Genomic DNA, 12908 nt, shown 5'->3' on the forward strand with positions numbered 1-12908 from the left:
TTAATAAGCAGCTGTAAGGTGTATGGAGTTCCCAATGTACGTCGGTCTGTAATCCAGGCAATACACTCAAGTAAGATATAAGCAGCTTGAAAAGAACCTCCTGAAGCAATAACCTTCCTTATGGCAGCAAGAGGTCACACAGTAATGGGCAAACCAACCTTAAAAAGTAAGATCCGTCTGTTTAAGCAGGCTCAAAATCCACTGTCCCTGCGCATGATAACGCTGTTTCTGAGATCACATTATTTGTGATGTGCTCAAGCACAGATTAGCATAATTAACGCTGCACAAAGAGGAACAAGCCCTTTTCCTTGTGAAATAGATCTAAACAAACAAACCCGCGAGCGGAGCACGTGAGTGCGCCACAGCGAGACATGTGGTTTGAATTATCGAAACCACATGACAGCCGGTGCTCGTAATAGGCACCAATAGGCCGTGGGTGGAGCAATGCGCCGGCCATTGGCCAATTGTGTGCACTCTTTCATAAAAAGACGCAGGCAAAGGCCAATAGGGTGCCCCTAAGGAAAAAGCACACGCTTGTGCGTGTGCCATTCTTAGGTCAGAAGCTGAAACACCATTTTTACCTACTAAATGTCTCGCCTGCGCAAGCAGTACTGTGCACTGCAACGCTAGGAACGGACCTAAAAAACTGAGTAGAAAGGTGACCCCGCTGAGAAAAAACACTGTCATGGAACTAAACATGAAAAGGAAGCATTTAAGCGAGTGGGTATGGTGTAGCGGCTAAAGCGGTTGATATTGAAGCTGGTGAATAAGGTTCGAGTCTAGGTAGGGATGGTCAACATACTGTGATTCTGGCAAAATCACTAAATCCACAGGAGCCTCACAAAAAGACGAGTACATCTGTGACGCAACTAGTGCTCATGTAAAGCGCTCTGATATCTTCGGGTGGAGTGTCCGCTCTATAAATCAAAAAATAAATAAAAGGTTGTGGGAGTTGGAGGACTGAAATAATGTAAACATGTCTTGAAAAGTAACCAGAAATATCTAAATGTATTCATGAGGTTTTAGAATCCCCTTTATGCGTAGAAAGTTAAACACAAATAATGTGAAAACAAACGTAATGATTGCTTATAAAACTAATCATGTGACATATTTTAAATGTTGTTAAAATCAATGCAATTATTCTCTGCAAAATATATGGACCAAATTCTAACAGACATCAATAGGACACAAACAGCGTTAGCCATTAATCCTACCCACCTATAAATAGCCATTAATTGGATAAAAACCGAAATGTCACTAAATGAGCCACAAGAATAAATAGCAAGTATTTGCAATGCATTCGATCTCGCCTTTGAGACCTTATTTATTTATTTATTTTAGTGTTTTATAGAGCGCGAACAAGACATGTGAGGGTATCAGAGCGCTTTACACGGTTTACAGAGGTGAACAAACAAAAAGTCTTAAAGTGCAGAAATATACAAACTGGTTGGAAAGGAGCAGGGGTGCTGGGAACATAGGGGAAAAAATGGGACGCAATTGTATGGTTACAATTATAGTTAGAATCAGTGAAAACAAAAGCCCCACATTTTCTCTGCGGGGTGAATTGGTGATATGTGGAAGAAGCGATAGTCTTAGATTCATCAGGCACACTATGGTGGTTGAGGGCAGGCCTTAGACGAGGAATTTACCCATGTGAAAAGTATTGGCCTCCTTCTTGAAATGTGCTGGAGAAAGAATTCTTCTGATGGCGGGTGGGAAAGAGTTCCAAATTCTTGGTGCTGCCCCGGAGAACGCCCTGTTGTAGGTTCTTTTTTTCTGAAAATGGGCAGGTTGTAGCAAGAGGTTTCTAGTGGACTCGGAGTTCCTGCTTCCTCCAGATACCACTAGTTTCTGTGCCAGATAAGCAGGGGAGTTTGCGTATAGAGCCTTGTGTGTAATGCATGCCAGTTTCAGCTGTATTCTGGCCTCTAGAGGGAGCCAGTTCAGCGCTTTCATATGTGGAGAGATGTGGTTGAATTTCCTAGTGACGGTGAGTAGTCTGGCGTCTGCGTTGAGGCAGGCTTTTAAAGGTGCAAAGGAGATCTTGGGTTATCCCTTGAGGGTGGAACAGCCATATTCCAATCTAGAGATGACTAGTGTTGCCATTTTTAAGTCAGGAGCATTGAAGAAAGGTTTCAGCTTCCAAAGTTAGTTCAGGTGGAATCTGGCTGATTTAGCCGTCGAGTTAATGTGGTCTCGCATGTTCAGGTTACAGTCGAGGAGTATGCCCAGAGATTTGGCAGAGTCCACAATGGTCGGCGGGCAGTTTAAGGCTGTGATGGCCTCGGTCCACATCTGAATCTCCGGGTTGGCTTTTGAAGGGGAGATTAGGAGAAATTCAGTTTTCTTTGCGTTGAGTTTGAGTTGGTTAGAGGCTAGCCATTGGACGGTCAGTTTCAGGGTCTCGTTCAGGGAGAGGATCTCCTTGAGCAATGAAATATTGATGTATATTTGGATGTCGTCCGTGTACATATGGTAAGAGATGTTGGCGATATGAAGAACTTCGGTGAGTGGCTCTAAGTAAAGATTAAAGAGGGTGGGGGACAGGGTTGAACCTTGGGGGACTCCAACCATGACCGGGGTGGGAGCCGATAGGTTGACGTTAAAGAGGAATCTCTGAGATCTGTTGTGGAGGAAGGACCTGAACTATTCTAAGACAACGCAATCCAAACCCATCCTGAGTTTAAGGCGTTCAAATAGTTTTTCATGGTTGACCGTATCTAAGGCGGAGGATAGATCTAAGAGGATTAGAAGTCAGGTTTCGCCTTGGTCTAGGGCTTGGAAGGCATCGTCCACGATGTGGAGCATAGTAGTTTCAGTGCTGTGCTCCGGTCTGAATCCAGAATGGAATTCATCAAGTAGGTGGAAGTTGTTGATGTGCTGACTTAGTTGCTGTGGTACACACTTCTCTAACACTTTGGCTAACAGGGGGATATTGGAGATAGGTCTGAAGTTGTCAGGAGAGGCTGGATCCAGTGATGTTTTTTTTAAAATAGGGAGGACTTGGCCGGCTTCCAAGCGGTCTGGAATCAATCCCTGCTGGAGAGAGGCCTTGATTATTGCAGTCCAGCAAGGAACAATGGATTGGGAGGCAGCAGCGAGGCAGTTGGATGGTAGCGGGTCATTAAAGTGGTTATTTGGGTTTAATGTAGAGAGGATTTTCGAGATGAAGTCTTTGTCATAGTATTCAAAGTCGGTCCAGTGTGCTTGATTTTTAGGTGAGGCCAGTGGGGGGAGGGCGGAAAGGTGGGACAGGTCCGGAAGGGGTTGAGAGTATGTGGCGGTACTGAATTCAATTCCTAATGCCGTGATTTTATCAGCGAAGAAAGAGGAGAATTCCTCTGAAGATATTAGAGACTTAGGAGACTCTTTCTGTGTTTTAGCCAGTTTTGATTTGTGTTCTTTTTAGTTTTAAAGGGGCATGGTCGTCCAGAATGTTCGATATAGACGCTGAGCAATGTTCATTGAGGTCACTGACCGTAGTTCTATATGCGAGGGGGGGAGGTCAGATTTGCAGCGACCCTCCAGTTTTATAAGGTGAAGGTTCTTAGTGTCTCTGATCCAGCGTTTGGGAATCACCAGTTGTGGTGTCTTTGTCTTGTGGGTCCCAGCTAAAATGAAGGAAATGGCGTGGTGGTCAGACCAGTCACATGGGTCTATGGAGATAAGCTTGACTGAAGATTCCGTAGAAATGATCCAGCCAAGGGTGGTTCTTTTGAGTGGGTTGGCAGGGAGCAGGCCTGAGTCAGGGCTTGATCAGTTAGGAGGTCTTTGATCGCGTTAATGTAGGGATCTTTAGGGTCATTCCAGTGCAGGTTAGAATCACCAAGGAAAATCTCTTTGGCATTGGAGGAAATCTTAATTGTGATGATTTCCAAGAGGTGATCGGTGAAAGAGTCATTCGAACCTGGGGGGTGGTAAAAGATGTACAAGTTACAAAGATGTAATGAGTTGCTGCAAATGGAGAGGGCGAGGTATTCGCAAGAGTCAGTGGTGTCCGCCGTGAGTTCTGTGACAAGGAGGCAGGATCGGTAGATGCAGGCGACGCCTCCTCCTTTCCTGCCTGAATGTCTGTCAAGTCTAGCAATGTTGTAGTCAGGAGGGACTAATAAGTCCAGGCAAGGGGAAGAGTATTCAATGAGCCATGATTCGGTTAATATAGCTAGATCTAAATGTTCAGCCATGCAACCTATTATCCTGGGTCATGTGCCTCTTGGGATTGAATTGGTATAAAATTACTACACACTGGGTCATATAGTGTGATTCAGGAATACATGACTGCCTCTGCCGCATGCAGGGGTGGCAAAATAGTGAACATAACCGATGGGTTAAGGGGTCTAGAGGTGCCAAAGGCAAGTGTTAGAACCAAATTCTGTGGTTAAGTATGGTAACTGAGGCCCACAGACAAATTGACTAGAAGATGTGGTTGTAAGGGATCATGGCCATAGCTGCAAATGGAGACAGGAATGTAGACCAAAGAACTAGCTTACTGTCAAGGGTGGGTCCTTACCCCCTTTCTATTTTGTCTTTATATTAATGATTTAGAAAGCTATATTAATCAATGGCATGTTGACGTTCCAAAGATAGGCACTAGAAATCTTCCGGCATTACTCTATGCCGATGATTGCGTGTTAATGTCCAGAACCAGTGTGAGCTTGCAAAAACTTGTCACCAAATTCAATGATTTTATGACTGATCTGGGTTCAAAAACTAACACGGCCAAGTCATATTCTATTCTGGCTGGCAAATTGCCCCCCCTTTTAAAATCATGTTTTATTAATAATGAAAAGTTGTACTATGTCCCAACTTTCTCGTATCTGGGAATCCCTTTTTACCAGAAAAGTACTTAGCATCATTTAGTTGAAACAAGGGTCAGTAGTACATATTTAGAGGTGGGTTTTGGGTTTACAAAGAAATTAGGTTCAAGACCCATCAAATCGATAATGAATATTTACAAAGCTGGCTCGTGTTCTGTAATTTTGTATAGGGCTGGAGTGTGGGGCTTTTGTAACCCAACACGTCTCCAGACATTTTAGAATACCTTTCTTAGACGCCAATTAACAGTTCCAAGCTGTCTTCCCATTATCTTCTGTCATAATGAACTTGGCTTGACGCCCTTAACCCCTCGTATATTAATTGCACCAATCTTATTATGGCATTCAATATGGGCAAAAGTTGAGCCGGCCCTTAATCGCGCAATTATATTGGATTGTTTTTAATTCTATCATATACAAAAGATGCCATGGCTCAAATATATAAAAAAATCAATTGGAGACAGTGGGGTTGGGGGATTGCTTTTACAACCCAGAACATATTGTTAAAATCCCAAAGATTCAGCTGAAAAAAGACCCTTTATGTTTTTTAAAGTTGACCAGGGAGCACCTGGAGTTAGGGAAAAATAGTGTTATGGAATATTTCCCTCTAGTACGCTCCGCAAATGTTGAGCCCTACCTCCCTTTTTATTTTTGCCACGCGACAATGTTTTATCTTATTAGATCCAGGTTTTGCATCGCACACTTTTTGGTTTTCTACCCGCGCAAAGTTTATTGTGATGCTAGACTAGATAGTTGTCCGTGTGACTCTAAATTAATATAGTACACGCTGTTTTTTTGATCACCTGTATACCGAACCGAGGCAGGATTTAATCATCTCCCTATTAAAAAGTGTCGGCCTGCCTTATACCACCCCCAGCTATTAAATGATGAATATTCATGTCTAATGGTTTACAGGTATATTTCTACAGCTGTTCGCTTACGGACTGAGGTTGGGAAATGACTCAAATGTTTTCTGATTTTAACAAACTTTTTGTACATCATGGCTTCATGGTTTTTTGGAATACAGTGTTATTTTAAAGCTGAATATATGTTGTCCTTATGTTGATCTATGGCTGTTGTTCGATGATTTTTATCTTTCCTTTTTATCTGTTAACTAGTGCCATGCTGCTAGTTGTTGGAATATTAATTTAACTTAACACTGTTACTTCGCAGATTATGAATTGCTGTTGTCAAGAAGCCTAACACGGGGGTGCAACTCCACTATCGATTTTACCCGGGGGTGCAGCTCCACTATCGATTTTACTTTAATGTCCTCAGCTCCTGCAGAATCCGTGATCACTTGGGAAACAGGCAACGATCTTTTTGGCGATCATTATCCCATATCCTTTTTAGTAAAAAAAAAGGGGGAGTCAAGACTAAACAGAAAGGAAGCAAACTATACACCAAAGGTCAAACTAACTGCCACTAATGGCTATGTCATCAAATGGGAGAAGGTTGAGCCCGTCGGGTTCTTAAAAAATCTAATCACGGCGTCCTTCGAAGACATTTTGATATGTTCGACAGACGACGAAGAGCCTAACAAAGTTATGGCCTCCTTCTCAAACATTCAACTAGCGGTGAAGAACCTTCTACTCAGGGAACGTAGATTAGTTGTAAATAAAGCCCAAGATGGTTCGATCATAAATGCACTAAAGCATTAACATCCTTAAAAAAGGCTTTACAAAATAAACATAAAAATCAAGATTTAATTCGTCAAGCGAGGAGAGATTTCAAACTAACTATTAACACCAGAAAAACCACCCTAAAGAGGGAGGCCTGGGCGTCACTGCGCAAGGCCTCGGAACAACGAGACAACACGGCTTTCTGGAAAGTGATCAACACCCCATACCTGCAAAGTAGAGTGGAAGACTTTGTAGATATACCTATTCCAGGGGACATATGGGTGACCCATTTTAAACACCTCTATAGTAGACCGATTGATGGGCTTAGCTCGACCACTCTTAACGACAGTATGATAGGCCCAATCAAACCTGATGACCTAAGTGTTTTTCCCCTAGACATATCCTTTAGTTATCAAGAGGTTATTAAAGCCATCATGGAGAGCTCGTCTGGTAAGGCTCCTGGCCCCGACGGCGTCCCTATCGACGTTTATAAGGCAGAGATGGACTTCTGGGCGCCCCTACTCACGAATGTCTTAAATAAGTCCAATCAACACGGATTCATTCCATCTTGGCACGACGTAATTGTCGTGCCAATATTTAAGAAGGGCAATAGAAACTACCCCATTTGTTACAGGCCAATCTCTCTCCTTGACGCCTTGATGAAGGTGGCCGGCAGAATAATTCTAAATAGGATTCAAAGCTGGGTAGATGAAAATCAGGCTATCTCCAATTTACAGTATGACTTCAGGCCAGGGAAAGGGATGGTGGAACAGTGTTTGAACCTGGCCCTAATCACCGCTAAATACACACAGGCGAGGAGCGGAAAATTATATATCACCTTTATAGATCTAAGTTCCGCCTTCGACTGTGTGGACCATGTGCTCCTATGGAAAACACTGTTCAACCTGGGCATTAATGCTGAAATCCTCACCTTTATTCAAGAACTATACAAAGATGCAGGAGCAAGGGTGAAATTTGGATGCCAGGGGGAACGCTCAGCTAAATTTCCCATTTTAAGGGGGGTCAGACAGGGGTGCATACTAGCCCCCCTGCTGTTCACCATTTACGTTAATTCTATTGGGGAACACTTAAGTGATTTTCAGTGTGACTACCCCTCCATAAATGGCTCACCGGTGCCACTACTTCTGTATGCCGATGACGCGGCAATATTGTCGCGGACTAGAATTGGACTACAGCGGGCTGTGGCACATTTTACCACTTTCATGAGGGAAAAGGGCCTAAAAGTAAACATCCCTAAAACCTACACAATGTCCTGTGGTCATGGGCTAAGAAAGGGATCCTGCCCTATATATTTAGAATCACAAAGAATCGAAACAACTGACAGGTTTTGCTACCTAGATGTTACCTTCGACAGGAGGGGGAGCTGGCAGCCAGCAGTAGCTGCCAGGAAACTAGCCTTCACCCGTTCCATTGGCGCCCTGAACAACTTCTCTGCTAAAATTGGGGGAAAGCCCACGAAGGAACTAATACAGATTTATAAGGCTAAATCTGTTTCTACAGCAACATATGGGGCCGGGTTATGGGGGATAGAAACGTCACAGATGTTACAAAGTTGTGAGAACCAGTTCATCTGCCACTTACTTGGCGTCTCTAAATTCACATCAACATTCATGACTCATATTGAAGTAGGACTCCCCTACATTTGTGACACCATCAAGATTCCACCCCTAATGCTGTGGCATAAGGTCTGGGTGATGGAAGAGACTACTTTCAACAGAGAGGTATTAGCTGATTGTCTCTCACTGGACGGGGCAGTTAATATTAGATGGCTGTCCTACGTAAAAAAAAATTTCACGAAGATAGGCCACCCAGAATTTTTTGACAAACCGTCCAGCATGGAGGGGATATCAAGAGGCGCGCTGAAAAAGATGACCCTTGACCATCTAATCACTGACAGATGGAACCTAGAGAAAAAGAAACACACAGTTCTCAGGTATCAGGAAATCACCCAATATGAAGGTCTTCAATATTATCTTACCCTGGACCTAAGTCCATATGCTCGCACTCTGATGACCTGTTTGAGATTAGGCACCTTCTTCCGCATGGTCACCTTTCCTACCTGTAATGACTGGTCTTCGGAAATTCAACTGTGCCCATGCGATGATATTTCAACACAATCTAGCATACATTGTGTGTTGTTTTGCACATTCTATAAGAGACCGCGTAGGGCCTTTTTGATACCCGTCTTGAAAGCTTGGGGGATTCGGACCTGCAGATTAGCATACACGAAATTACAGCAACTAGAAGATGTTAATGTTATATACGCAGTCTCAATCTTTTAAAAACTCATTATTAAATTTAGGAACACTATGCAAAGCCCATGAATTTAAACTGTGCTGGTCAAAGTACTGTGCAATGAATCCATTCTTTTTAATTACTCTTTTAACCATAAATATATCCGAAATGTTAACTTACGAACCTTTTTTAGCATTCAATTGTCCAAGCTTATTCTCACTATTATGTTTTATTACCTGTTCAAATGTATTTATTGTATCCCTGTGCTTTTATGATTTTATCTTGAAAATCGAATAAAGCTTGTTTTGAATTTGAATTTGAATATACATGTCTTATGGTTTACAGGTATATTTCTACAACTGTTCACTTACGGACTGAGGTTGGGAAATGACTCTTAAATTTTTTCTGATTTTGACAAACTTTTTGTACATCATGGTTTCATGGTTTTTTGGGATACAGTGTTGTTTTAAAGATGAATATATGTTGTCCTTATGTTGATCTATGGCTGTTGTTCGATGATTTTTATTTTTCCTTTTTATCTGTTAACTAGTGCCATGCTACTAGTTGTTGGAATATTAATGCAACTTAACATTGTTACTTCGCTGATTATGAATTGCTGTTGTCAAGTAGCCTATTATACATTTTTTTTTTAAATTGTGTTTATTTCGTTTTTTACAAATAACAAAACAAGGGCACACTGTGCCAACATGTAGCCAGTCATTACATGGATCAATCAAAGAATGTAATATACATCACAGCACTTAATATCTAGTACAGGTTGCAGCACCATACAAGAAGGTTTCCCATATTACTATTTGGGATACATTCCAAGGGACAAGATTAACATTGAATCGCAGAGGCACAACAATCCAGGCACCTCAACCAGCTCTGCTACATAAAGTTGCGTCATCTTTGCCACGTCATTGTACACCTCCCACTTCAGACATATAACAAAGGAGGGGGTACAAATTCAGATCTCAAAGGTTATCAGAAAAGAGTACAACGTATTAACTTATATAGTATTAACCTAGTAATGATTCCGTCTCCACACACCCATCCTCTGGCACCTACTGTTCCGTCGACATCCTTGACCACTCCAAAAATGGCTCCCAGATATTCTTTGGGCGAGATGTGGAGGGCATTTGTTCCCAGAACAGTTTTAACTGAGCGTGGCCATATGTCACATCCCGTAGCCAAGCCTTAATGTCTGGTACTCGCTTCCTACCCCAACAAATTGCTATCTGTCTGCGAGCATACAGCAACAGTAAAGCATGTAATTTGCGTCTGGTGGGCACTTTGTCATGTACGTATCCTAAGATCCCAACTAACGGAGTCGGTGGGTCCTTTCTACCAACAATCTGATTTACTGCACTAAATATCTCACTCCAAAACATGTGCAGATTCGAACATTCCCACGCCACATGAAGAAAGGTAGCCTGGTCCTGTCCGCATCTCCAACATCTAGAGTCCTCCCTCAACCCCATGCGTTGCAGACTCACTGGCGTCCGGTAATACCTATGTAAGAACTTGAATTGTATCAACCGCAACCGATAATTTGGGGGCAGTTCAGTCAATTGCTTACAGCAATATCTCCATTGCTCCTCCGTCACCTGTGGACATAACTCTCCATTCCAAAGTTCCATTGACCTTGGTTGCAATACTGGGTAGTTGGCTTGCATGACTGTGTACAGTCTTGTTATCAATTTTTTGGGTGACTTTGACTTTAAAACATTTTCTAGCGGTAGCATCGTCTTGGGAGCGTCAGGGAACTGTGCGTTCAGCCTACGACATGCTGTGCGTAATTGGTGATATAGAAAACTCTCAGCGACTGCACCTCATTATCATCAATAGCTATAGGGGGAGGTCTAAAGAGACTCTCCGGATAAAGGTCAGCAAATGTGTGCAGTTTCAGCTTAGCAAGTAGCGTCTTATCAACAACTTTCTCCATACACGCCAGCAGCGGATTGCTTGCTAATAACATTGATGGCGCACATAATGTCACCATACCCGCACTCTTTTGCAATTCACGCCACACCCCACATAACGTTCCAGCTGTATCCACATCTCCCATCGGTCGACTGATAGTACGGTATAATGCTACCCCTAATAGCGTTGGAGCCACAGCATCCCTTTCAACTGCAACATGGGGTTGAAATGGAGTCTCATGTACCCAAAAGTGGAGAAATTGAGCCTGCGCGCATAATGCATATAAATGCATATCCGGAGCCCCGAGCCCCCCCTGTCGCAAAGGAAGAGTCAGGAGATCCCAGGAGACCCTGGCCTGCCTTCCCGCCCACACCAAGCTCAACAACTTAGAACGCAGTAGACTGAAAAAGTGTTTAGTAAGTGGTATCGGCACGTTCACAAACAAATAAAGAAACTTCGGCAATATAACCATTTTAGCCAGCGCTATTCTACCCGCCACAGATAGAGGTAATCGCGACCAGAGAGCCACTTTCCCTTCTAGCCAGGTATAGGCGCTCCTAAAGTTTAGTGTCCAAATATCTTGAAGTTTACGACTCAACCACACCCCCAGGTATTTAACTTCAGTAGCCTCCCATCTAAGGGGGAATTCAGAGCAGACTTCCTTTGTGCCATCAGTCAGTGGGAACACTACAGATTTTGACCAATTTATAGTTATACCTGCAGATCCTCCAAATCTTATAAACTCCCGCAACACTGGGTCAAGGTTCACCTCCGGGTCCAGAATATAGAGCAGAGTTCTTCAATCTGTGGGGCGCGCCCCCCCAGGGGGGCGCAACACCATTTCAGGGGGGGCGCGCACTCCACACTAAGACCTTCCCTTTGTTAGGATTTTGCTGTTTCGAGTCGCAAGCCTTCACCCATTTCAAATGGGATTTTTTTATTATTGTAGAGCTCTGGTAACAGAGGGCTGGAGGGGGTAGGGAGAGGAAATAGATGCCTGTGCTTTTGTGATTTAAAGAGCTGAGTTAATTGAGTTAACTGTCCCAGGAGGGGGTTAATTCTCAGAGCTGAAATGCTTCAGCTGCAGTGGGAGGCAGGGAGTCTCCTGCTAAAAACAAAAGCAAGGAAACAGACAGTCCTGTTCCTTCAGGTTCCATTTTATAGCCAAGTCTGAAATTACCGTCTGTTCCATGCTTTCAGTTTTAGCAGAGGAGACATCCTGCCTCCCACTGCAGCTGAAGCATTTCAACTCTACAAGTTTAACCTCGTCCTGGGAGGGTTAGCTCTTTGCAAAAGGAGACAAAGTTTCTTTTAAATTTACACAGAGCTTCAAGTTGCCAAAAGAACAATGTCAGCTAGCCATGTGTTTAAACAGCCTGCTAAGTCATAGTCTTGATACTAAGGGGCCGATTATGATGGTGGACGGACCTGAGTCCGTCCGCCACCATAGAGTAGGAGGGACCGTCCACAGGGGCAGCAGCGGTCCCTCCGTGCAAATTAGGATGTGACCGCCACCCTGGCGGTCACATCCTGTATTTTTAACATTGCGGCGGGTGCTGCTTGAAGCAGCACCCGCCGCAATGTTAAAAATGAAAGTTGTGCATTTGCATGCACAAAGCGGCAGGCACCGCGCGGTGCCTGCTGCTTTGTTCAAACAAATGCAGGGGGGTACCATAGGTACCCCCCATGTTTATCCCCCACCCCCCTTCACCCAGGGGGCCTGCAACGGGCCCCCGAAGTGAAGGTCCGTATGCTTTCCACGGCAGAAAAGCAGCCGCGGAAAAGCATACATCTTACACCCTCCTAATATGGCTGGAGGTGTCTGACACAGCCATACGATAAGGGGGGTTTTGACCTCCCCGCATTTTGAGGTCTATTATCTATGTGCCCAGGCGCACTACGCCTATCATTGGCTTCGCCCTACTCCCTATATGCCTCATTTGGCGGTGGAGGACTGGATCGCTAATCCCCTGCCTCTAAATGGCCTCCTACATTGTCCACCCTCGGTCATCACGACGCCATATACATCTGTTACGTGCACTATGGACGCATGGCGCCGTCTGGCTAGAAAGCTAAACTGCGATTTGCTTTACTCTCCCCGGATGCCACTGGTGTACCACCCTGAGCTTGAGCTCCTGCAGGAGCGTGGGTTCCGGACGCTTTGTGAGACTCTGCGAATCAGTTGCTGGGGCGACCTTTTTTCTGCGAGCCGCTTTAAAACTGCGGACGCATTTTTTATGACGCCTAATCGCACCCCGCTTGACGTTTTTTATTATCTGCGACTGCGTCA

Source organism: Lissotriton helveticus, chromosome 2_2, assembly GCF_964261635.1.
Source record: "Lissotriton helveticus chromosome 2_2, aLisHel1.1, whole genome shotgun sequence".
NCBI classification, from domain to species: domain Eukaryota; kingdom Metazoa; phylum Chordata; class Amphibia; order Caudata; family Salamandridae; genus Lissotriton; species Lissotriton helveticus.